Below are 23,925 nucleotides of genomic sequence, written 5' to 3'. Positions count from 1 at the left end.
TTGAAGACGATCTGTTAGAACTATTACCCTCGCCCCTTGCTCCAGTGATCACAGAGAACAAATCAACAAGCTCGTCTGAGCAAGAACTGAGATGTCAGCCTCTCCTCTGTGAGGGGTTCTGTTGGAGACCCCTCACTTGGAAGTGAGGACATATGCATAGCACTTGATCCCTTAACTGGTGACAGACACATGACCTCATCAGTCCCCCTTCTGTTTTCACATCCACACCATCTCCTGTTTATTTTCTATGGAGGTAGAAGATGGAATATGGTTTGGGACAGCAGAACTGGCTTGCCAGCTGTTGATGGTACCTCTCAGATTGGTGTCCTGACAATTCCAGGGTACCAGATGAGTCCTACTTACCATCCTGCAAAACACATGTTCTCTCCTTTGTCACACACCTTGACACTTCTTGTTCCTTTTTCTGTGACCAGCTCCTCATCTTTTAGGTATCTATGTAGATATCACTACCAGAAAGAAATCCTAACTCTGCCAAGCCTTACCTATCAGTTCTCAAGCTCCTGGTGCCTTCCTTATCATAGCACCTACCACATTATCTTCTAAGTGATTCTTAATAGTCTGTCTTCCCATGAGACTAAGTCCCACAAGGGCTTGAACAATGTCAGCTTGACTGACTCACCTCTGTACTCCTAGTGCCTCACACACAGAAAACACTCAGTATTTGTTGGATAAGTACATAACAAATGATTCCTATGGTTTTGGGTAAGAGTCTGTGATTTGCAAACAAAGCCGAGGAGGGTCCTGCTGAAATTGCCATTGTCCCTGCTTCCCCTCTTCCTGAGAACTGCTGAGCTCCACAGATCAGGTTATTTGGAAGGAGCTGAAGGGCTGTGTTAGAATCTGTGCTTTTATAAATTCGTTTTACTTGATCAGTCTACCCTGTAAGCATTTGCAAGAGAGGAAATTGTGAGATAATTCAGGATAGAGTGTTACCCTGAACTCTTAGCTCCAGGCCTCACAAGCCCAGGCCCCTTTCCCAGGTGATTAAAAGTTTAACTCTGCCCAGTAAGAGTTCCCTTTCCGCTATTTGACTTAAATTCAAGGGAAAGTATGGCTTCTACCACTACTGCACTAGAGCCTCTGAATGTGACATCCATTCATCTGTCAACAAACTGCCGTTAACATATGTGAGGGCTCTGGGAGCTTTAATGTGTATCAGGTTCGTGGAAACAGGAAGGAGGATGAACAGCCTGTATTCATTGGATTGTGACCCCTTCCTGGTCTTCAGTGTAGCATCTTCCAGTCTCTCTCTCTTTCCCGCTGATGTTGTCGCATTGCCTTCTGCCTGACTCGTCAAAGTATCCTTCTGATTACATGTAGCCTATTCAGATAATCAAGTATAATTTCCCCACTTAAAAATCCATAACTTAATCGTATCTGCAAAGTCCCTTTTACCATGTAAGATACATCCACAGGTTTTGTGGACTAGGATGGAACATCAGTGGGGAGCCATTACACAGCCTGCCACATATGGTATCTGTCCTGACATAAAGTAAGTGTTCAGTATGTTATTACTAATAATAATATTTCTGTACTGAAGAGAAAGGGCTATTAGACAGACAATACAAACATAGGAGTTGGGGGAGGAGAGTGACAGACAGACTGAGACTCTGAAGGAAAGCAAGTACTCGGGTCATCAGGAATGTGCCCAGAACACAGCATGAGGGAGGAACACTGGCTCCTGGACATTAAGTGAGGTGCTGTGCACCTGTACACATGCCTGGAAATAATCTTTGAATCTTAACACTCGATACATATTTGATTTACTACCTTATTCCTTCAAGTGTGACTACACTCCTGAGGCCCATGGTATTGTCACTGCCTCAACCTGACAACCCCACCACATGCTATCATACAGCTCCCCAGCTTTCACTCTCTTTTATATGGCTTCTCCCAGAGCCCCTGACTCAGTCTCTTTTGCAAAATAGATGCTCAGTAAGTGGCAGGTGTTGCAAATGAAAGGAACTCTTCAGGGGTAGGAAAGAGAAAGATAGCAGTGCCAAGTGTTGTTTGGAAGTCAAGTTAACCCCCCTCGTGTAAACACTGCTGGAGTAATTGAGGAGGTAATCAGTAAAGGGAATTACAAGCCCCTACAAATAGTTTGTACTGATGAAAAATAAATTCATAATTACTCGAGGTTTCTGAAAGATGTAATAGTATTAAATTGGAATAAAAAGAGCAGTGGGTTGATTTTTTTTTTTTAATCTAAAGTTAGATAGCTGGTTCTAGAACCAATGTCTGTATGACCTCCTTATTCAGCCTCTTTGAGGCTTAGTTGCCTGAGAGGATTAAGCCAGCTGATGCAGGTGTAGCTCTTAGCCCAGTAGCTGACGTAAAGAAGAAATAATGTAATAAATTATTGCTGTTACTATCTCGAGTTATTTATTTATTTATTTATTTATTTATTTATTTATTTTTAGAAAGAGAGAAACATTTATTTGTTCCATTTATTTATGCGTTCGTTGGTTGCTTCATATATGTGCTCTGACCCGGGACCAAACCCACAACCTTGGTGTATCATGATGAAACTCTAACCAGCTGAGCTACTAGCCAGGATTTGAATTATTGTTTCAAATAACATGTCAAAGCACCAAGGATGGTGTTTTAACAAAACCTCATTAAATTTTAATTTCCTCTTTTCCATATTAGAAATTTAAACTAAATGCTCTCCATAAACAAGGCAGGAGAGATGCTGAAAGCTGGGAGGCTCTTGAGACCCTGCTACAGTAGTAATGAGAACATGCATGTAGTAGTCAGGACTCTCCGGAGAAACAGACCCAATAGTACACATATGAGTGTGTGTATGTGTGTTTTACAAGATTGACTCATGCAATTATGGAGGCTCAGAAATCTCAGGACCTGCAATCTTCAAGCTGGAGATTCAGGAAAGCCCAGCTGGTATAATCCAGCCCAAGGCTGAAGGCCTGAGAACCATGAGCACTGATGTCCAAGGGCAGGAAAAGATGACGTCCCAACTCAGGCGGAGAACAGACTCGTCCTTCCACCTTTCTGTACTATTAAGACCCTCAACAGATTGGGGGGTACCCACTCGCAGTGGTGAGGGTTATCTTGTTATTCAGTCTACTGACTCAAATGCTGATATTTTGTGGAAATATCCTTATAGACGGACTCAGAAATAATGTTTACTGAGAAATCAACCAAAGGACTTATATGCATGCAAATAAGCCTAACCAATGGACACAGACAACAGGGGGTTGAAGGCATGTGTGTGGAGGGAAGATGAGGAGGGTAATGGGGGAATAAGGACACATATGTAACTCCTGAATAAATTTTAAAAAATTAAAAAAAATGTTTACCAGCTTCTGGGCACCCCTTAGTCCAGTCAAGTTGACACATAAAGGCAGCCATCATAACTCCCAGGGTTTATGGGATTTAAGTGGTCAGAACGTAACACCTCCTATTTTCCCACCTGAGTGCATATAGGTTTCTTTTCCTCATTCAGGTTCTGAACAGTGATTATGAGAAATGAGGCAAATGGCAAAACTCACCTTTATAATTGATAAAGACCGTATTGGCCTATAGGGCTTAGGTTTGCAACCACAATCGGCTTCCTAACAGGGAAATTCAGAATTAGACTGACTCACCTTCCCACCCTAATTACCAGTGGAAAGCCATAGGCCTCTCACTCATGGGAATGTGCCCCTGTAAAACTTAGAGAAAGCCGATCCAAGTAAATGCTCTCTGCACCCTGGCAGAGGGGATAAGGCGGGGGAGGCACGGTGTGCAGGGAGTGAAAGCCAGAGTGGAGAAAGTCCAAGAGTGTTCATATGGTTTCTTCTGCCTCCCCTCCCCCCCCAAAAAAGCATCAGAAAAGTGTAGAAAGTCTTCCTCCAATACCATGTCCCATTTCTGTTTTTCTCCTTAGGCTTTCAGACACCGCCATCAGGGACATTCAGAGATGTCCTAGCCAGTGGTAAACTTTACCTCAACAGTGTGGTGGTTAAGCTTTAGCTGGTTTGGCTCAGTACCAAAGGGTCCCAGGTTCTATCCTGGTCAAGGATACTTACTTCAGTTGCAGACTCCGACCTTGGTCCTGGTCAGGGAATGGTGCGGGAGGCAACCAATTGACTTATCTCACATCAGTGTTTCTGTCAGTCTCTTCTCCTTCCCTCTCTCTCTAAAATGGAAACATATTCTCAGGTGAGGATTAATAACAAAAAAGCAGTGGTAAGTCAACTGATTTCTCCTGGGCACTGGAGGAAGCTCAAACTGTCCAGCTATTCAGCATGACCGTTTTTGGGCCCTTCCTGTCAAGGAACAAAGGGAGAACAGTTCCGTCTGGCTCAGGGAATGGTGAGTTGTTTGTAACTTACAGGTCTGCAACCTAACCAGGAGCACTAAGGAAACCACCAAGTCTAGTGCTCTCCCAGACTCCTCAGTACCCCATCTAACACAGGTGAGGGGGACCCAATCAGCCACAGCCCCGAGGGAAGATCAGAATAGGGAATCAGAGAAGAGAACAAAAGATAAGGGGTTGAGAAGTCCAGTCTGGTTGGGGAGACGAGATCGATATGCCTGATATAAGGAGCCATGAGGGATAGAGACAGGAATGCTAATGGGTACAAAGTTTCTTTTGAGGGGAGATGAAAATATCTCAGATTCTGATGATGTTTGAACAATTATTGAACACCTATTAATATATTTTTAAAAAATGAACCTGTACACTCTAAATGAAGGAATTTTTTTGTATCTGTCCTGGTACCCAGGGCATTTGGTTGTGCCCTGAGGGGTCCAGAAAAAAAGGGAGTTACAAGTTACCCTGACATTTCAACGGTACCTTATCGTAGAGCAAAAAGACAATAGCCTCAGTTAAGGTAAAGATTGACCTTGTCAGGGAAGAGGCCGGCCTAGGATGTGACTACCCACCATCACTGCTTTTAATTAAAGTTGAATTTCAGACCATCCTTTTTGGTGACTTTAGGTCTGAGTTTGCAAGACCGCCATGCCGGCCTCCCCTGAGCTTGTCAGGTCAGCATGTGGCCCCTTCTGTGCACACTATAGATCTAAAATTCCTATTTTGGAATACAAGCTGGATTTCCTTGTGTAGAAACAGCCTAGCAGAGTGGAATGAGGAAACAATAAAAATCTAGCCCTGGCCAAAAGAAAAAAAGAAAAATTATTTCAAAATGAGAAATGAAAAACATAAGAGTATCGTAGGGGCATTTTCACAGGGTAGCAGTTTCTGAACTAGAACCTTCCCTTCAGATCCTAGCCTCACCCTCAAGTGACATCATAAAGCCCCAGAAGCCCCACCCACCACCCGCAGTTTGGCCAATTGAACTGTTGTCTCAGGACTCTGATTGCCTTGGGAGCAGTTGTTCAACCTTCCTGAACGTCTCTGCCTGCTGTGTGAACAACGGGATCCATTGATGCCATTGGATTAGTCCACAGAGCCATTCCTGGGATATAACAAAGCAAGTCCAGTGCTCTTGGTACTTCCTTAGTTGTTGGGCAGTCTGCTTCTACCACACATCTCCGCTCTTTGTGAGAAACCTATGTCTTCCCCACACTTTCCAGCCAACATATGGGGCAGGACTTCAGTCCCCTCGTCCACACTTGATTCTGTTTACATAATGAAAGTTATCTTCCTCATTACACTCCTGGTGACCCTCTTCTCTCTCCTCATCCTGGCCTACAGAGTGTTCAGAAGCAAAGACTAATGAGCAAGAACCTAGAGCCAGACGCAAGGAAGGAGCCAGCACTGCTGGCATGAACGTCTCCAGTTCTTGGTGGAGGCGGCACTGAGGTGAAGAGGTGGAGGCCCTAGAGGCCAGGCCACCTGCAAGGGCCATCTTAGAGCCAGAGCCTGGGAAGGAAGTACAGCGAGAGCCACGCAATTCCCCCAAAGGCAGGCGCTCCCTCGGCCTCGTGTCCTCCTCCCATGTCCTCCAGGGTCATTCAGACTCTTGCTGCTTTGACTTGCCCAGGTTCCTTGAGTTTGAATGTCCTCTTTCTCTGTGGATCTTCTGGAATGAAATTAGAAATGACTATTTCTGCATTGCCAGAGGAACAAACATGGAGAATTAAAAATTGATTACAGTATTAAAAAATTGATTACAGCTTAAGTATTGTTTTTTAACTGGGTGTGTGTTGATTCTGGGAAATTAAAATTATTGAAGGTTCATGACATCTCAGACTGTAGCAAACCTGTACTAAAAGCTCAGTTTTAGAAGATTCTTGGAATGGAACAGCTCACCTTTTCTGAGTTCTGGGTTAAAAACAAAGCTCTCTCCTGTTCTTCTAATTCTGGGAATAGAGAGTACTACTTCTCCAAAAATTATTTAAAGCACCAACTTTTGTGGGTTAGCAAGTTTTAAAAATATATTCTGATATGATAATTTTATTTTGTCTCACTCTGAGTTTATAACAAGTTAATGCTCTTTTGAAATGAAATCTAAATTAAAGAGACAATGGTTTGGAAATCCATACTCATCCAATTAGGCCTGGGGAACCCTAAGGAGCATTTGATTATTTGTTAACTCTTCCTTCTAGAACCATCTATCAGGTATCCCTTCATCTCCCTCTCATATGCACTTGCTCTGGAGTCTCAAGCCAAGAGCCCCTTCCTCAAAACTTTTCCCATTGTTTAGAATCATGGGGCTGTGTACAGCTTCTATACAAATAATCTCCCCTCCACCCTGCCACCGTATCTGGGCTATGTACTCTGCATTTCAACCCATGGGTCTTTCATTCACAGTGGTATATTGGCACGAATGAGTGTGGTTTTAAAGCACCTTTGTTGAGTCCCACAAAAGACCTGTGTATGCCTCAGAGTTGGCTGAAAGATCCTCAGAACTTATAGAATTATATATTTTATTGATGAGAGAGAGAGAGAGAGAAACATTGATCAGCTGCCTCCTGCACACTCCCTATTGGGGATGTGCCCGCAACCAAGGTACATGCCCTTGACCGGAATCAAACCTGGGACCTTTCAGTCTGCAGGCTGACGCTCCATCCACTGAGCCAAACTGGTTTTGGCATGAACTAACATCTCCAGGTCTTTCTCTCCTATCCTGTGAAGCACCTCTGTTCAACATGTTTATGGCGCTCTTGCTGTTTATCAGGCTCTGTCCTTGGTGCTGGAGATACAAGCTGAAGGGGCCTATCTTCTCTCTCCCGGAGCCTATAGAGCACAATGAATGATGAATGTTGATAAACATCACATAGATGAATACATAAAAGTGTTTTGAATTTTATTTTTATTTTTTGCTTTATGAGGGTATGTATCAAAGGAACCTGACCTAGACTGAAGAAGGCTTACTACCTGAGGATGTCATGCTTGGGCTGAGAGTTGAGGAACTTAATCACGTGAGGGGTGGGGACAGACGGTCAGTCACTATAGATAGAGGTTAGTATGTGCCAGTGGTCAGCAAACTCATAGTCCACAGAGCCAAATATCAACAGGACAACAACTGAAATTTCTTTTGTGAGCCAAATTTTTTAAACTTCTTTTAATGCTACTTCTTCAAAATAGACTCACCTAGGCTGTGGTATTTTGAGGAAGAGCCACACTCAAGGGGCCAAAGAGCCGCAGTTTGCCGACCACGGGTATGTGCAATGACTTGTAATAGAAGGATTATTAATGGGATAGGAAGACAGTGGTTCTGGAGCCCAGAATGTGGTATGGGAATGGAGCATGTCACTGGAGACCTAAGTGCGTCTGGATCTCACAACATCCTGGTGGGCAGTACTAACTGGAGGTGGTGATGGAGGTGGGTGGGGGCAGGTGCTTCCCCACTAGGACAATCCTTTATTTAACAGCTGTGTGCAGGCATTATAAGACTCCTGGCCTGGTGGTTCCATGCTTCCCAGGGATTCTGAGTCACTCTCCTCCTATTGTCTTGTATCCCCCAGAATCTCCCCACTCCCAGACTCCTCAGGCACCCCAAATCTATGCTTTATCCTCATTTGGAACCGACAAATCAGCCAGACTGCACTGCAAGCTTATGACCACCTGGTGGTAGCAAAGGGTCAACAAACTTAGTCCCTGTAGTGACTGACTACAAGGCAAAGGAATGCTCCCTCCCATACACTCCTGAGGGCTGGATAGCTCATCCTTAAAGGGCTTTATCTATGTTTTCCAGAATAATGAGAATCTCTTTACCAGAAGATGATCTGGGTTGGAAATTTCATAAATTTTAGAGCATAGACCAGGGGTCCTCAAACTTTTTAAAGTGGGGGCCAGATCACGGTCCCTCAGAGAGCTGGAGGGCCAGACTATATGAACTACTAATTCCTACTGTAACACCTTGGCTGCGCTCACTGCCCAAAAAACCTGGCGGGCCGGATCAGACTCCTCTGCGGGCCGCATGTGGCCCGCGGGCCGTAGTTTGAAGACGCCTGCTAGACTATATATTGAGCACCTCTGTTCTGCCTAAGAACCCTATAAGAACATTATTCCTGCTACAGATGGGAAGTTGAGGGTCAAAGGCTCCAACAGAGCCGGGACCGGTTTGGCTCAGTGGATAGAGCGTTGGCCTGCGGACTGAAGGGTCCCGGGTTCGATTCCTGGCAAGGGCTTGTACCTTGGTTGCGGGCACATCCCCAGTAGGGGGTGTGCAAGAGGCAGCTGATCAATGATTGTCATCGATGTTTCTAACTATCCCTCTCTCTTCCACTCTGTGAAAAATCAATAAAATATATTTAAAAAAGAAAAAAAAAAAGGCTCCAACAGAGAGCTGCTATCTGCCCCAAGTCTCACAGCAGAGTCCGCTTATCTTTCCCCTCCCAGGCTACCTCTGGCCTTTGTTGTGGAATGAGACATCCCCTGCTTTGAGGCAGGTCCTCCTTCCCTCTCAGCAGTCTCTTCGCTCTAAATGCCACTCGTGTGAGTTTGTGTTCTCTTGTCACTGGGTCTTCCTTTGTTGCCCCTTCTTCTGGCTTCTCTCGGCATCTCTAGAGAGGTCTGTCTGCGGCCCCCAAGCCCTGCACCTGTGGGGATCAAACCAACAAGTACCAGCCACCACAATCCATCCCGTGGTAACAGCAGCCGGAAGGAGAAGGCAGTGAGGAAGAACGACAGGCCCCTGTGGTGGCAGAATGCACAGGAGAACCATCACCAGCGCTCTGAGGAAGGAAAGTTGAACCTTTATTTCGCAGATCGGCTGGTCCAGGGGAATTCCAGATCCAAAGCCTGAACTGAACTCATGGGGAGGCTCTGACCTAGATAGCTACTCCCGTGGCAGCCCCTGAGGGCCCCCAAAGCTTTGCCCAGGTCTGTCGTGGTGGGGCCTTGGGGGCATGCTCCCCAGCTCCTCCGCAGTCAGCTATGGAGGGGCCCTGGGATTAGGCTCTATAGCTCCGCCCAATCAGCCAGAGCGGGGAAGTAAGACTGGTTTTAACCAGATACTGAACTAGGCTGTAAGCCTCTCTCCCCCCATTACCTCCCCCCCCCCCTCCATTTTCCTTTTTACATCCTCCTCTGGGAGCTTCTGGTTCAGGTGAGGCTGAGGGTTCCTCTTGGTCCAGTCACAATGCCAGGCAGTTTCTGTAAAAGGCCAAGGGTGAGGCCCATTTTGAAGCATGGAGCCCCCTCTGGGATACGTTAGTCAGTGAGCGCTTCCTGAAGCGGGGCCAATGTTTGGAAACAGACCGCCTCGATTTAGGCCTGGAAGGAAGCACATGGCAGGGGTGACAAGGGACAGAGCCAGCCACACGATGCGTGTAGGGGAACAGTGGGAAATCAGGTTAAGGGAGAGTACCGCCCAGTAGCACAGGGCCTTGAATGCTGGACTATGGTGTTCTGTCTCAGCCAAGAAGGACCCAGGGGAAGGGGGGCAGTGTGAAATAATATGGCATCATCGGTGCGCAGGACGGATGTGAGTCGGGAGAGACTAGTCAAGAGGGCCAGCTAGGTGCTTGTTGAATCAACAACTTTCCCGAGTTCCTGGTCCCTTTCGGTCTCAGTGACTGCCCGTTCTGTCTCCCTCCTGAAATGCCCTTTAGTAAACATTTCTCTGCCCAGTAGTTTGTTCAAGGGTGCGTGTGCGAGGAAAGGACCGTGGAACTTGGAGGGGTCTATCCTCAGGATTCTGTCCCAAAGCCGGAATGGGGACGGTGGCCCATTCCCCTTCTCCGGGCCTAAGGGCAGGGTGGCTGTGTCTGGAGCTGAAACGGGCGTGACACAGGTTGGGGGTGGGGTGGAACACTTCTTTTCCTCCCTTTTTAAAATTTATTAATTTGAGAGAGAGAGAGAGACAGAGAGGGAGAGAGAGATCTATTTAGAGACAAGTACAAAGGACATTTGTGAAGTCTATGGTGCCCTTTAAGAGTTTAATGCCTTAGGCAGGGAAAGCAGAGTAGGCTAATCCTCATACACATATCTTCATTCATCTCATTAGTATGCAGAAAAGCCTGCAATGGCTCGGGTCAGAGAGGAGCAGTGATTGAATAAGCTCGGGCTCCTTGGAGTTGGTGGTTCTCTGGGTTTAATTAAAGCTCAGTCCGAAGAAGATGGCTCCGGGGGAGAACATCCATCTGTGGCCTCGGGAAAGGGGCCTTTCTGGCAGCAGTAACAGGCACTTACGTCACATCTCAGAGCAGTTCGCCCACATTCCCCCTTGACTCCTGAGGCCAGAAAAGACTCCCTGAGGAGTCGTCTGTCGCCGCTGAGAAAATGGGGTCTGAGGAGTGAAGGCGCGTGCCCAAGCTCTCACAGCCAAGCGGGAGTGCAGGCCGATCCTGAGTCTCAGGCTTGCATTCTCTCAGTGGTGCGGCTCCCAGGGGCGTTAGGTGGGCAGGGCCATTGCCAAAGGCGCCGCATGGTCCAGTTTATCCAGCTGCCAACTGAGAGCCAGAAGGGCCCCGGCCCCCGAGGCTCACCCCGGTGGATGCGGCAGCTTTCCCGGTCCCACCGGAATGGGGACGCAGCCTTCCTCTCCTGCTGGAAGGAGCTGCTCCCATTTCTCTGGGCCCGGCTCCCTCCTGCCACCCAGACAGACCCTCCCACGCCAATGGGGTTCCGCACAGCTGTGCAGTAGAACGCCGCAGCCAATGGGGGGCCTGGAGCACAGCTCGGGTGAGGCTTGGGGAGCAGAGCTCAGCAGGGGAGAGCCATGGCAAGGCTGCCAGGGTGAGGTGGAAACTGCCCGGCAGCAGAGTCGGGCCTGAGTTAGAGCTGGCTTCTCTCTCCCTTCGGGCTCTCAGGAGGTCACTTCGCCTCGGTGGGAACATACCTGGACTTGTGTTCTAGAACGTCCTCCTGGGCAGACTGAGCCAAAGGAAGGCCGTATCCCTCAAACCTCCTCTCCCCGAAGGGAGGTCTTATTGCATTACCCCAGTTGCCTACCTCTAAACTGCACTTTTAATTCACATGAAGTTTTAACCCACTTCTTCTGCTCTAACCTGGGAGGCGTGGATGGATGCTGGGCGGTCTGAGAACTTGGAGGAGGAGGGTGGATACATTCTCACGACCCCCTAAGTCAGTGGTTGGCAAACGCATCAGTCCACAGAGCCAACTATCAACACAACAACGATTGACATTTCTTTTGTGAGCCAAATTTTTTAAACTTAAACTTCTTCTAATGCCACTTCTTCCAAATAGACTCGCCCAGGCCGTGGTCTTTTGTGGAAGAGCCACACTCAAGGGGCCAAAGAGCCGCATGTGGCTCACGAGCCACAGTTTGCCGACCACGGGCCTAAGTGAATAAGTATTTCTCTACCAGGAGCTCCCCTAGCAATGCCTGTGCTTCTGTCGCGAATAGAAATCAAGATGCTTTTGTTCTCCAGCGGTTGCTGCCGGGCTACTGAGAATTCACCTCCGCTGAGCCTCCCCGTGCGATAGGGCAAGCCCACTTCCCTGCCTCTGAGGCCTCATCTCTGCCGTGAGATAAAAACACCATGCCCAGGGGTCTGTTGTGAGAACTAATGGGGGGAAAAATGTGTATAAAGCTCAGCATGGTGCCTGGACTCGTCAGAAATGGCCACGAAATCTGTGTTTCTTTCCTTCTCCTCATCCATGATCTCGTGGAGGCCAGCGTGGACCTCCCCATTCCTGAAAGATGAAATAGCAAAGGCCAGAGACCAGGATGCCAGGACACAGGCTTTATTGAAAAGAGTACCACTGCCCGCTGCTTCCAGAGAGAGAGCGCGGAAGAGAGCGAGGGCCGGGGGACAAGCATCTTTAAGGGGAGGAGAGGGGACGGGCTTAGGACACTCAGCACACGCTGATGGCTGGTTTCATGTAAGGCCTATGATTAGGGACCTAGGGCCTTAGGAATTGGGAGCTTAGGGTATTTGGCAGGTGCCGATTGGTGGTTCTGTGCTCAGGAATGTCCGGCTGCAAGTGGAGTTTACGTCTGTCCATCAACTGAAGGAAGGGAGGATCTATCAACTCCTCCCCCACGAGGAACTCAAGCTGAAAAGTGAAAGCACAAGTGTGAGGGCTGGAGGGGAGGAGGGCGGGGGCCACAGGGAAGGCAGCATAGTCCTGGGCTGGCCTGGCAGAGCTGTCCTTCCGGGGCTGAGCCCCCGGGGACGGAGGCAGGACTGTGCATGGGTGTCTCTGGGCCTGTGTGTAGCTTAGTTTCCTGCCTGCAGGGGGGGAGGTGGGTAAGGAGGGAAGTGACTGGGTCTCACAAGTGGCACCTGACAGATAATTACATGAAGATAAATCGGGCAGCCCCCGGATTCTGTGTGAGGAGCGGGAGGAAGGGTGGTGGGCTGCAGGGTGCAGAGCAGCTGGAGGGGGAAGCGATGAGCCAGGCCGGCCCATTAGTTATCCGCAGACCGGGTGGACGGCGGGCTGGGAAGAGCTGGGCGGACTCAGGCCGGGCGGACTTTTCCGGGCAGGGCACTGGCTCTCTCGAGAGATGAGAGGGGGGACCCTCCGGGTGCCTGGTCCCTACCCAGCTGCTCTATGGAAGGTCAGAGGTCAGACCTCCAGGGACTGCGCCGACACACAACTCTGCTGCGTCACCCAGAGCCCCCAACCGCACCAACAGGAACCTCTGGTTCTGCTCTGGGAGCGATGGGAATTCCAGTTTCTCTAGGGGGTTCCCCCTCCTCTCCTGGATTCCTGAGCCCACTTTCTCCACTCCCACCATCTTCTCCTTTTTCCTTCCCCTCTGACCCAAAGATTTCCTATTGCATAACAGGATACGCGTAACATTCCCGGGAGGAAATGCAGAAGACATATTTTTTTTTTCAATTAAAACGGTAGCGATTTTCACTGTAATCTTGAGTTTATAATTATTTTATGTTGACCAGCATGGAGGCTAATAAAAATAAATCAAACTATAGACATATTAAGCTGTTGTTGTTAATAAAACCCAGACTGCTTAAGCCCAAGGATCCTGAGACGTTAGTGTTAAATCCTCCCAACGCCGAGAGGCCCCACTCCCTCATCAATAACATGGAAGAAATGTCATCGTCCACAGAGAGTGACTGCCGGGTGCGAGGCGCACGGCTCCACTCAGCTCCTGGTTCCGGGAGCGTCTCCTGAGAACCAGGATGCCTGGCACTGAACGTGCCATAGCTCGGTCTGTGCCGTCACAAAGAAGAGCTGAGCGGGTAAGGTCTGTGGGGCCGTCCGCTGAGGCGCAGTGATGGTGTCCCCCTGAGGGGTCGGGAGGCTGCAGCCAGGAGCCCTGGTGGCCAGCAGTGCTCTCTGGGGCCACGCTCTTCTTCATTAATAAATATTATTATTGACCAGAGAGGAAGGGAGAGGGAGAGAGAGAGAGAAACATCAATAATGACAGAGAATCCTTGATCGGCTGCCTCCTGCACAGCCCCTTCTGGGGATCGAGCCTGCAACCCGGGCCTGTGCCCTGACCAGGAATCGAACCGTGATCTCCTGGTTCACATAGGTCGACGCTGAAACACTGAGCCACACGGGCCGGTCCAGGCCATGCTCTTTAGGACAGAGCTTGACTCCTGGGTCCCTCGAAACAGATGGCTCCCTGCCACCCTGTCTCTCTCTGTCTATGTGCTGCACCTCAGTCTGCTCTCCGAACACCCAGGTGAGATTAACCACTTCCCCCTTCACCTTGGCTCCCAGCTCCCCAGGCCTGGCCTTGTATCTGCTTCCCCACCGCAGGGGCCAGCACCGCCCCTCCCTCCCCAGCCACTGGCCCCACAGAGCAGGCGCACACCGTTATTGAGTGGGTCCTTCCCGGATCAATCTCCATCCGGCTCTGTCATTCTCCTGCCTTTTCTCCTCCTCTATCCTCCTCCTCCCTTTGGCTTCGGCTCACCCTCCTCTCTGTTTATCTGCAGGGACTCCTCCCTTCTCCTTTGTTCTCTTTCATCCAAACGGTAACGGAGGAAGGGTTTCTCCTCCTTGTCAGGCCCATTCATTCTCCCCCTCGCCTGGGCTACAGTCTGGGCGGCTCCATGTCCCTCGTCTCCCTGTGGCTCTCTGCCTTCCCGTGGTGGCTCCTCTTCCCTCTAAGCTTGGGCTGAGCCCCGGCAGGTGCCACTAGATCCCACCCAGCTTAGGCAGCAGCTCTGTTTCTGCACAGACCCTCACCAATCTGTCCCCATCCAGGTACACCCCAGCCCACACCCAAGTCCCCATGCCCACTCCCTTCCCGGACTTGACGGTGCACACACATGCCCCCACGCTAACACACGCACACCCCAGGGGGTTCCCAGCCTGTCCGTGAGAAGCCGCTTTGCTTCCCCGTCCCCCCAGAAGGAGTAGGGGATGCCTGGGCTTTAACCTACAAGGGCCCTGGAAGAGGTGCCCCTCCCCACACTGTTGGAAAGATCCAGCAGACCTCGGGGACAGGGTCCTTCGTGGATAGCAAACTTGGAGAAAATTCAGCAAGGAAGGCTCAAGTCCCCCACAACACAGCTCCTCTTCACACTCCAAGCCACACTGGACCGCAGGCCCTGGTCAGGTCCTGAGCTGGGCCCTCCTCCTCCCATCCTGCTTGGCCTCCTCCTCGTCCCTTGCTCCCTGGGAGCGTTCAACCTCCTGCACACGGAGGACTTCACCTCTGAGGTGCCCTGCAGCCTGGACTTCAAACCCATCCCCTCTGCTCTCTAACCACCCCAGTTTCCACCTGCTCTTCTGTGGCTACACTCCTCCTCCCATGCTTCTTTCAGACACACTCCCTGCTTCACCATTCTCTTCCACTCCTTCAGATTATTCCCGGTCTCCTGCTGTATGGGGAAACTTCCTGGATCAACGAGCATAAAGGACATTCCTCTGCCTGGGAAATTCAGGGCTAGTCTCTGCCCCTAACACAGAGACATGGGTTAACATACACCGAGTGGCCAGATTATTATGACCACCCCATCAGTACCTCATTCACCTTGTGCCTTCAATACTGCGGCGATTCTTCTTGGCATTGACTCCATGAGATGTTGAAAGGGGATGTGAGGAATCTGACACCATGTCTGATGGATAGCACTGTCCAGTTCTGTGAGACCTGATGGTTGTGGAACCAGCTGCCTGATGGCTCTTCTAACTTCGTCCCACAAATGCTCAATGGGATTGAGATCTGGTGATTGTGGGGGCCACCTAAGCAAGGTAAAGTCTCCCTCACATTCTTGAAACCACTCCTGCACAATATGAGCACCATGGCATGGCGCATTGTCTTGTTGGAAGAAGCCATCTCCATTGGGATACGCCATCAACATGATAGGATGAATTTGGTCAGCAATGATACTTAGATATGTTGTGCTATTCAGATGTTGTTCCACTTGAATTAAAGGGCCCAAATTATGCCAGGAAAACATGCCCCACATCATAACACTGCCCCCACCAGCTTGAAGGGTGGTACTCACGCATGTGGGGTGCATGCTTTCATGCTGTTTCTGTGAAATTCTTACTCTGCCATCTGCATGATGCAACTGGAAACGTGATTCATCGACCACCTGACTTTTTCCCAATGCTCCACTGTCCAATCCTTGTGTTCCTGTGCGGATTGGAGACGTTTTATCTTGGTGACTGCAGACAGCAAAGGTGTTCGAACAGGCCTTCAGCTTCCATATCCCATACGATGCAGGGTACAGCTAATTTGCCTACAAACGTCAGGTGGTCACAATAAGCTGGCCACTCAGTGTAGTTTATAGAGCCTCAGCGTTCATCCAGTGCAACCTCCTTATTTTACATGCGAGAACTGAACCTGAGGAAAGAAGAAGTTATCAGGAGCACACAGCATTACAGTCACCTGAATAGGGATGTGACTGAAATGCAGGTTCAGCTGCCTCAACAAAAGCCAAACTCGCGAGACAGGTGCTCGTACAAAAGAAAGGAGGTTCGTGCCCTGACTGGTTTGGCTCAGTCGATAGAGGGTCGGCCTGCAGACTGAAAGGTCCCAGGTTTGATTCCAGTCAAGTCATGTACCTTGGTTGCAGCACATTCCAGGTAGGAGGTGTACAGGAGGCACTGATCAATGTTTCTCTCTCATAGATGTTTCTAACTCTCTATCCCTCTCAGTTTCTCTGTGTGTGTGTGGGGGGGGGGGGGGGAGGAGAGAGAGAAAGAAAGAAAGAAAGAAAGAAAGAAAGAAGAAAGAAAGAAAGAAAGAAAGAAAGAAAGAAAGAAAGAAAGAAAGAAAGAAGAAAGGAGCTTTGTTCAGGCGCTGTGGCCCAGGAGAATGATGGGTTCTGTCTCAAAGACCATCCTCCCCTTCCTGTGGTTCTTGTAGGGATAGGGAAGGGAGGAACATTTTCTATCCAATTGTTTTGCTAGCTTTGGGTGTGCTCAAGCCTAGCCAATTGATCCTTCTAGTGTTTTGCATGCTTGCTATCAGAACCTCCCCCTGTGCCATCTTGGCAATGGGGGAACTCCCCAGAGCTCCCTGACTGTCTAGTATCAGTGTCAGTGGGGCAGTGGGTGGCTGCAGGACCTGCTGTCAGGAAGTCTGGAGATGCTGCAACCCTCAGCCCACCTCCAGACACTGGCTATGGTGCCCATACATCCAGAGAGGCCAGTTGGAGTCTGCAGGACATGCCTGGATCCTGGCAGGCCCGAATTCTCTGCACACCCCCTCACACCCACCCCTCCAGAGGGGCCAGCTAGCCCACAATCACCTCGTCCCCAGCTGCCCATGCTCTAACTGATTGTCTATGGTAACATGAATAGCATGCACCAAGTGGGCTGTTCTAGTCAAGGATGAGACTGTGGCCATTGCAAGATAGTTCATTAACTTGGGCAAGTAAAGGAGAGACAGGCTTCACATCAAACTGAGCTCTGCTCACAAAGCTGTTTCCCTGACAGAGGCTCAGCCACTGCTCATATACATTACTGGAGGACTGGTGCACGGATTCGTGCACTGGTGGGGTCCCTCAGCCTGGCTACACCCTCTCACCATCAGGACCCCTCAGGGAATACCAGCAGGCCAACATCCCCTGAGGGATGTAACAGTGCGGGAAGCGGCAGGCGGTGCCTGCTGCCACCACTCCTAGCGCTGTTGTGGAGGTGAGAGGGGCTGATGCCACCACAGCTGTGCTCGCCAGCCCTGAGCCCAGCTTCTGGCTGAGCAGTGCTCCCGCTGTGGGAGCACACTGACCACCAGGGGGAAGCTCCTGCATTAAGCATCTGCCCCTGGTGGTGAGTACAAGTCATGGCTACTGATCAGCAGGTCGCTTGGGCTTTTATATACATAGATTTGGTCAATTACACCATGATTTGCTCTTTGCAGTTGGCTACACTTACCTGCTTGAGTTCCTGTTAAGCGCATCCTGTTTAAATCTGCATCTGAAAAATACTGTGCTACATTTTAGCATTTAGCAAGAGTAGCATTTAGTGAGAACTGCCCAGACCTAAGTCACCTTGGTAGGTCACCTTGGCAGGGTCAGCTGCCTCTGCCTGGAATGCCTTTCTGTGAAAAGTAGGCCCTCGCCCTGGCTGGTTTGGCTCAGTGGATAGAGCATCAGCCTGCAGACCAAAGGGCCTGGGTTCGATTCCGGTCAAGGGCATGTACCTTGGTTGCAGGCTCCTACCCAGCCCTGGTTCCTGCAAGAGGCAACCAATCGATGTGTTTCTCTCATATTGATATTTCTCTCTGTCATTCCCTCCAATGGAAAAACATCCTCGGGTGAGGATTAACAAAAATCAAACCAAAAAAGTAAATAAATAAAGGTGATTAAATGTTGTTGTTGCTGTGTGTATATATATATATATATATATATATATAGAGAGAGAGAGAGAGAGAGAGAGAGAGAGAGAGAGAGAGAGAGAGCACGCCCAAAGCAGGCCCTCACTCACCCTTCTAGTTCCTGCTCACAAGGTCCACTCTCCTCACTGCGAACCCTCAGCAGGTGCAAGTATTGGCTTTCTCCTCCTGCCATGCCAGCAGCACTGTGTTCCGAGTCCTGGCATTTAGCGATTTCTTGCATGCAGGTCTGTTTCTGCACATTCCTAAAGGACAGGAAGCACAATTTACTTATTTCCACACCCGGGAGCTTTGCACTGTGTCCAATAATGATAGGAGAACCACTGCTGGACATCGATGATAAGAGAATCATTGGCTGCCTCTTGCACGTTCCCCTTCCTGGGGAGCAAGCCTGCAAACCAGGCACGCACCCCTGACTGGAAACGAACCCGGGACCCTTCAGGCCAATGCTCTATCCACTGAGCCAAACCGGCGAGGGCCGTCGTTCATCCGTGTATTGCTTATTAATGATTGTCTTGTTTTCCATACAAACTGTAAACCTACTTTACCCCACATATTGGATGAAACCTCAGGAGAGAGTAGCCAGAATTGCTTAGGAAGAGAACACTGAGGGTGGGAAGAGGTCTACCAAGCTCAGTCTCTGCCTGCAGGGAGCTGCCTTATCGTGAGAAAACCATGAAATGAACAATGACAGCCCATATACCAGCTCAAAGAGAAGAAGCCACAGCTCTTCCTATGCTAAGCCAACAGTCACAAACGTGTGACTCTGAGTGCAGGATGGGGACACCTAGGAGAAACCCCTAATCTAGAAAATCTCCAGGGCCGAAACCCATTTGGCTCAGTGGATAGAGCGTCAGCTTACAGACTGAGGGGTCCCGGGTTCGATTCCAGCCAAGGGCATGTACCCAGTGGGGGGTGTGCAGGAGGCAGCTGAGTCGATGTTTCTCTCTCATCGATGTTTCTAACTATCTGTCCCTCTCCTTTTCTCTCTGTGAAAAATCAATAAAATATATATATTTTTAAAAAATATCTCCAGGGAGGATGAACAGGAGCTAGCTAGGAAAAGATAAAAGGAGAAGGACAAGTGTTTGAAGGAGAGAACAACCCATTCCAGAAAGAAGAAATGGCACTGGAATCCTCAAATCTGGGTGTGATGAAGAAGGAAGTTTGATTCCGTGCGAAACAGCTCAATTGTGAAGCAGCATGGCTGTGAGGCAGCCCGAGGCCAGACAGCCCCGGGGCCGGGCCCTCCAGCTAGACAGCCCTGCCGCGCTATCCCTGCTCTGCTCCCGCCTGTGCCAGTCTGCTCTGCCTGCTCCCCTCTCCTTGGGCAAGCCACCATCAGTGTTCCAGCTCAGCCAGGAAAACCACTTTTTTTTTTTAATATATATTTTATTGATTTTTTTTTTACAGAGAGGAAGGGAGAGAGATAGAGAGATAGAAATGTCGATGAGAGAGAAACATCGACCAGCTGCCTCTTGCACACCCCCTACCGGAGATGCACCCGCAACCAAGGTACATGCCTTTGACCGGAATCGAACCCGGGACCTTTCAGTCCGCAGACCGACGCTCTACCACTGAGCTAAAACAGTTTTGGCAGGAAAATCACTCTTCAGTCCCTGGTGGAAAGGGAAAGTGCACCCGGAGAACCAGAGAGCCGGCTTATGGAGACATAGGAAGTCCCCACCCCTGGTCCCCGATTACTACACCCTCATGCAAACCAGGACTCCCATCTTTGCTGTTTTGTTATCGCAGTGGTCGGCAGACTCATTAGTCCACAGAGCCAAATAGCAACAGTACAACGATTGAAATTTCTTTGGAGAGCCACATTTTTTAAACTTAAACTTCTTCTAACACCACTTCTTCAAAATGGTCTCACCCAGGCCGTGGTATTTTGTGGAAGAGCCACGCTCAAGGGGCCAAAGAGCCGCATGTGGCTTGAGAGCTGCAGATGGCAGACCACTGAGTTATCGGAAAGGAGACCTGGCCCTGGAGCTAGTCTGCCTGCCCGGGCCAGCCAGTCGTGCGAGGGTTCTTGCCTTTGTGCAGGACCATTTTCCTAAGATGAGTCCAGGTGACTTTGAGAGGATGGCTATTAAGGCTGGGGACAGGGAAGCAGGAAGGGCTGGGGAAATGGCCAGGCCTGGCTGCTTTGACTCACTAAGACATCAGAGGAAAAGAGCCTTGGACAGTTCGGGAGGGTTGTCTAGGATGACCTGCTGCCGCCCATTGCTGCCCTGGCTGCGAGCCTGGTGCAGGGCCTTAGAGTTCGGGCGATGCCCATCTGCGGGGGAAGGAGCAGGAGAGGAGAGGCTCAGGTGTGCTCCTGGGAGGGAGAACACGCACTGCACCTTAGTTTTTAGGAGTTTTCAAGGGGTTTGGGGCATTTAGGGGAGATCTTAGGGGAAGATCCCGAAAGAATATTCACCAGTTTTATGCTGATGTGCCAAAATGAGGTTTATTCCTTTAACTCCATCTGTCCTTGGGTGTGGTTGGCAAACGGCACTAACTGGGTTTCCGCTGTCTCCCTGAGTGAGGTGGTTTAAGCTGTTCACCCTCTGGTTGGGGAGGAGAACTGCAGACCATTTACTCTTAACCTGTTAACCGAGCAGGACCTATAAATATGTCAAACGTAAACAATATCGGGAACGGGTAGGACATATGAATACGTCCTTGAAATATATGTTGCACCCTGAGAGGAACGGTATATATTTTTTGTAATCTTTATAATTGTTTGTAAAATTTATAATTTTTTAATTCAATGTTTCCATTTTTTTGTTGGTATTCTTTTCTATTTGTTTGTAATTTTGTATTTTCCTTTGTGCTTTATATATAAATAAATGAAAAAATATATATTTCATTTATTTTAATTAAGTATAAGTAAATAAAAATAATAATATAAAAATACGTCCTCTGGGCGTGACGTACTGACACGTCCTAGTGAAAGAGTATGCACCTGTTACAGGTTGCGTAATTAAAAAGGGAACTCCCCGGTTCACAGGTGAAGAGCCCCTGGTTTAGGGAAGACAGGACTTACTAGATGGCTGAAACTTCTTGACATCTAGGTTTTCTAAGTGGCTGCAAACTATTGTTTAACCATGTGTCTCAGTTTCTCTATTCTGCTTGCCTGCTTAGCAGCCTGTCCCAGTTTGCTTGACCCAAAAGGCACTTTCCTGATTGGTTGTCTTTCTGCATCTAGGATAACATACCTGATAAACACGCTTTGCGAAAACAAAGGAGTTTCCCCTTTTTCAGACCCCTCCCTGCACGGGTGCCTTACTGGAGTGCAGACCACAGATCCACTCGCTGTCATTGGCGTGTTCACTGGTGACTGTTAACTGTCCCGTACCCACCTGTGTAAAGAAGGTATGTGTCTATCATTCTGCTTTTCAGCCAGTCCCAGAGGTTTCCCCAACCGCCACCCATGGATTTCATGTAACCCACCAACAGCTTCTCTTTTGATTGTAAAGCAGAGTGCAGAACTGCCCTTTTCCAGAGCACTGTCTCAGTTCTTTGAGGTTTTGCTTTCCAGCAGTTGTGGTCAGTTTGACTCACGGAAACTCATAAAGATTCTCCACAGGTTCGAGCTTCCTTAGCTGATAATCGCTGGTGTTAAATGCTGCAGGAAAGTCAAGGAAGTGTCAGGAAAGACTAAAGGAGGCAAAAAAAAAAAAAAAAAATTAGATGTTCTGTCTAACTTTCCCATTGATTCCTGCCTTGGTCTATCAGCTATTTTACAATCCTGTAAATTGTAAAAAAAAAAAACAAAAAAAAAACAAAAAAAAACTGATCATGGAAAAGATTCTTGTCCTTAGAAATGCAAATTAGTTGTTTGTGGCAGAGTGCAATTGATTAGTGCCTTGTGGACAGATCAGCTTTACATTTACTGGCCAATTCATTTCAGAATTCCTGGCTAGCCCCTATCGGTGTGGCATTCAGAATTTTTCTTTGAACCGATTAAAACATTGTACTGGATCTCTCATTAAATAAATGATTAAACACCAGTTTTGATGCACTTTATATTTGCATGAAAATCGTGATTTAACTTTTGTTTGAGAAATGATCCGGTAACAGAAGAAAATCACTAAACGGTGCCCGTTGGACTTGGCAGCTGGAGCAAGACCTGTTTGGAGGCTTGGCAGGAGCAGAAGGCAGACTGCAGCGCGCTCCGGTGGGGCGGCAGAGGTGCGAGAGGCAGGGGCCGTGGGCCTAAGGATGCTTTGCTTTGAGTGGACGGGAGATTGGGTATGAGTTGATGACCATGCTGTGGGAAGAAGGAAGGATTGCCTTTACAGCTGGCACCTCAATTCCTGTTTACACTCTCAGGACCTTGGGAAGCTGCCCTGGGCACATGGAGAGGGAGAGGGGCCGAGAAGGGGCCCTATGAGATGACAAGGGATGATGGGCGGAGGGAGAGAGAGAGAGAAACATTGATTGGTTGCCTCTCAAACATGCCCTGACCAGGGACCTAACCCACCACCTGGGTATGTGACCTGACCAGCAATCAAACCTCTTGGTATACGGGATGATGAGCCGCATCGGCCAGGTGGACTGGCTCTTTAAGGGAGGGTGAGCCAAGCTTGTTTGCTGACGGAGTCCCAGAGGAGCCAGGGATGCAATGAGTCAGGGCCGTGTGCAGGAAACAAGCTGCGGTGGAGCAGCCTGGGGGTCAGAAGCCTGGATCCTTCCCCGGGCCATTGATCTGCCGTGGGCATGTGAGGTGCAGGAGCCACGTGTTCTGAATGAAAAGTTGGTGGGGAACACTGGAGGCGTACTCTCCGAAAAATCCAAGTTGCTTCATCTCCACCCGTTTGGCACCCCTAACATGCATCAGAATCATGGACCCCAGGGGTCTGATCTCCCGCCTTTGACAATACCTAGAATTCTGGCCCTAGAATTCTCTGATGTGTGACAGAGAGAAACGTGAATGCGCTTTCCTGCCCTCTGGGTACCTGAGCAGTATGGACACGTCGCAGACCCCCGGAGCAGCCCAGCACAGGCAGCCCAGGTGCCTGAACACAGCACCAGGCTTTTCTCCTCGATTCACCAGATTCCCACTGTTTCCTGAGATTCGTTCACCTGGATGGAGACTTTAAATCCACGAGGAGCCCATGCCCAGCTCTGGGGAGCTGTGTCTCCCATAAGAAAGGGATAGCTGCCCTGACCGGTTTGGCTCAGTGGCTAGAGTACACGTGTCAAACACAAGGCCTGCGGGCCAAATCCTTGATAGCATGTGAGTTGGTTAACAGCACTGTTAAGGAAAAGATTGTTCCACTCATTTTAAATTCACATTTCTGGTTAACATTGTCAGTTTATGACTGTTCAGTAAACCATTCGGCCCGCGATTTAGGCTGGATTTTAGATTTTGGCCCCTTCTCTGATTGAGTTCGACACCCCTAGGCTAGAGCATCCGCCTGTGGATTGAAAGGTCCCAGGTTCAATTCCAGTCAAGGGCATGTGCCTTGGTTGAGGGCCCATCCCCAGTACGGGGGTGTGCAAGAGGCAGCTGATAGATGTTTCTCTCTCATCGATGTTTCTAGCTTTCTATCCCTCTCCCTTCCTCTTTGTAAAAAATCAATAAAATATATTTTTTTAAAAAGGGATAGCTCATGAGCCACAAGGTCTGTCTTTTTCCTACGTTGTTGAGGGGGCTGCCCTTTCAAAGGGGAGTCTGGGATTCCAGTTTCTTTTTGTGACATGTAGCCAGGACCAAAGAGCCAGGCATGAAAAAAATGTGTTTTAATAAGCGAAGAGACCCCGGCTGGTGTGGCTCAGTGGTTGAGTGTCAACCTATAAATCAAGAGGTCACGGTTCC

At 49.1% G+C, this 23,925-nt stretch overlaps 1 long non-coding RNA gene across 1 annotated transcript; it reads right to left on the bottom strand.

Annotated features, from left to right (window-relative positions):
• Positions 1-20,481: 20,481 nt before the first annotated feature.
• LOC118721098 lies at positions 20,482-21,453 on the bottom strand. Its single transcript, XR_004988623.1, has 3 exons — positions 21,443-21,453; positions 21,280-21,283; positions 20,482-20,619 (listed from the first exon to the last, which is right to left on the bottom strand). It is a non-coding gene; the product is annotated as an uncharacterized LOC118721098 (long non-coding RNA).
• Positions 21,454-23,925: the final 2,472 nt, after the last annotated feature.

Source organism: Pipistrellus kuhlii, unplaced genomic scaffold (assembly GCF_014108245.1).
Source record: "Pipistrellus kuhlii isolate mPipKuh1 unplaced genomic scaffold, mPipKuh1.p scaffold_m20_p_18, whole genome shotgun sequence".
Lineage (NCBI taxonomy): Eukaryota > Metazoa > Chordata > Mammalia > Chiroptera > Vespertilionidae > Pipistrellus > Pipistrellus kuhlii.
This window is presented reverse-complemented; position numbering and strand designations above follow the sequence as displayed.